The sequence below is a fragment of the Pteropus vampyrus genome, unplaced genomic scaffold (genome assembly GCF_000151845.1).
Source record: "Pteropus vampyrus isolate Shadow unplaced genomic scaffold, Pvam_2.0 Scaffold276, whole genome shotgun sequence".
NCBI lineage: Eukaryota > Metazoa > Chordata > Mammalia > Chiroptera > Pteropodidae > Pteropus > Pteropus vampyrus.
Window position 1 is genome coordinate 508,871 of NW_011889057.1, and position 3,091 is coordinate 511,961.

Genomic DNA, 3,091 nt, shown 5'->3' on the forward strand with positions numbered 1-3,091 from the left:
GCCTAGAGTTTTTCTGTATATGAAGGAGTTTAAAACTTATTTATACACTAGTTTAAAAGCCGTTAGACTCACTTTCATCCTCTTCTCTTTTTCTAAGCCTTCTCTTTATTTCCTTTGGGTTTTATCCTTCCCTGCTTCATGTCAGACCTTATCCTGTCTTCTTTAATCCCTAGCTTTCCACAGGCTTCGTCTCTTACCCTTCAAACATAAAAAAACAAATGAAAACAACCTCCTCATTCCTAAATAAGCCACAAAAATAAAACCTTTCACTCAACTACTAAATATATACAATATTATCTCTTTTTACTCCTCCGTCTGTCCCTTTCAGTCTCAGCTAATGGTGTCATATTTCACCCTATCTCCCAAACTAGAAACTTCCTTATCTCTTCTCCCTTTTCTAACTGGTTTTCAAGGTCAGAAATTTATCAAATTTCTGAGTGAGCTTTTCTCTTCACTCCCACAGCTATTGCTTTAGTTTTGGGTCTACTGTCTTTCTTAAACTACTATAGCTAGTCTGTCTACAGTCTTTCTCCACTCCAGATGGCAAATTATAGTCCACAAACATTTTCTGAGCATCTACTATGTGTCTGGCCTTGGAAACATAAAGAGAAATATGACACCAGTCCCTATACTCAAGAAATTTGAGTATACTCAAATTTACTCAAATTTCTTGAGTATACTCACACTACAGCATCAGTCCCACCATTAAAAACTTCTCTTTGACTCATACAACTCAATAACAAAAGAAAAACCAAATGATCCAATCAAAAGATGAGCAGTGGTCTATGGCCATGCCACCCTGAACGTGCACAATCTTGTCTGATCTCAGAAGCTAAGCAGGGTTGGGCCTGGTTAGTACTTGAACAGAAGACCACCTAGGAATACCAGGTGCTGTAGGCATTAAAAAAAAAAGATGGGTAGAGGACCTGAACAGACACTTCTCCATATAGGACATATAAATGGCTTACAAACATATGAAAAGATACTCAACATTGCTAGTTATTAGGCAAATGCAAATCAAAACCACAATGAGATACCATCTCACACCTTTTAGAACAGCTATAATCAACAGGACAAGTAATAACAAATGTTGGAGAGGATGTAGAAAAAAAGGAACCCTCATATACTGCTGGTGAGGCTGCAAATTGGTACAGCCACTATGGAAAACAGTATGGAGGTTCCTCAAAAAACTAAGAATTGATCTACCATATAATACCATATAAATACTCTACTGGGTATTTACCTCAAAAACTTGAAAACCCGTATCCAAAAAGATATTTGATGTTCATAGCAGCATTATTCACAGTGGCCAGGACATGGAAGCAACCAAAGTGTCCTACGATAGATGACTGGCTAAAGAAGTTGTGGTACATATATACAATGGAATATTACTCAGCCATAAGAAGAGATGAAATACTGCCATTTGCGACAATATGGATAGACCTCGAGATAATCATGCTAAGCGAAATAAGCCAGACAGAAAAGGTTGAAAATCACATAATATGTGGAATATAAACCTAAAAGCAACAAATGAACAGAACAGAGACTCATGGACATGGACTATAGACTAGTGGTTGCCAGAGGGTAGGGAGTGGGAGGAGGGGAGAGGTAGACAGGGTAAAGGGGGGTCAAATATGTGGTGACAGAAAGAAATCTACAGGAGGTGAACACACAGTGTAAATACGCCTTACTATTAAAAAAAATTACATCTCTCACTTGGTGTTACAAAAAAAAAAACTTCTCTTTGTTGCCAATAGAATTAAGTTCAAACTCTTTAAGGAGGCATATAGGGCTCTTTGCCATCTGGCCTGAACTCACCTTTCTAGCCATTTCTCTCACTATTCTCTTCAATTTAGTCTCTCCTAAGCTCCAGCCACACTGAACTTCGCACAGATCTCTGAAAATTCCATTGCCTCCACTTTACATATGCTATATTTTCATCCTGAACACCCTCTCTTGTCTCTTACCATTGGCCTGGGAAAATTTATCCAGCCTTTGAAACACAGCTCTTAATCATTACCCTGCTTTGAGGCTTTCCCAGACTCCCCTACTTAGTTCTTCAGGTTGCAGTTCCCACAGTACTGTTTATAGCTCTAATACAGTAGTCACTGTGATGCATTATAATTTATGTTTTTATATATATATATGTATGTGTGTGTGTGTGTGTGTTTATTTGAGCCAAACTGGTGACTATGCCAGGGAACAAGATCTCAAAAGCTCCAGAAAGGACAGTTTTGCAGCTTCTTTTATGCATTTGAAATGTAAGGAAGATTACATGGTGGTGGGAGAAAGTAAGGCAGGGATTGCATTACAAAATATTTAACAAGATTACATGTTATCTTGAGGATTAATATCCCCTTGAGAGGTATTACTTCTGGTATTTCAAAAGTGTGTTAATCTAGATGCACAAGAATCTACTTACTTATTACCTTTTTTATAAGACAATTCCTGAAGGCCAGGAATAATATTGCTCTGCAGTATCAGGCATTGGTAGGCTTTATATTCCAAATATTTTAAAAAATTAATTTCTTAGCATTTGGTCTTTTCTTATTTTCATCCAAATGATAATACATAGCCCTTATTTCTTAGAAAAGGGAGCATCAAAAAAATTTAGGGTGAACTACTAAAAAAATCAGAAAAAAAGGAAGACCCCTTAACTTTGAAACCAATCCTATTTCTCCATTATTCCATTTTATACTAAGTTATTCTGAAAGATGCTGAACAAAATGGTGTTAACATTCCTCCAAAATCTAATGTCTGAATGTAACATAACCTTCTGATCACTTCCTACAATATACAATGGAAAGAGCACAATGAAATGTTTACTTACAGCAGTTACGCAACCACTATAATACATTCTCCTTCATGAAATCCATGAAATTAAAACTTTACCACCTGATTTCCTCTGATCTTAGAGACTATTGCTAATTTACATAGAAATAAGCACATACCACTCTTTTTACAGTCTCATTTTCTATAATATAAACTCCACATGTATATATATCGGTAAAGTTTGGGGTGCAAGACCATTTTTAAGATTTCAATACATTTTACTTAAACATGTAAATTACCTTTTTAAAGCCTCATCCTT

General features: G+C 36.2%; 1 pseudogene; it reads left to right on the forward strand.

Moving 5' to 3' along the window:
- Nucleotides 1-781: 781 nt before the first annotated feature.
- On the forward strand, nucleotides 782-900 carry LOC111729733 (annotated as a pseudogene).
- Nucleotides 901-3,091: the final 2,191 nt, after the last annotated feature.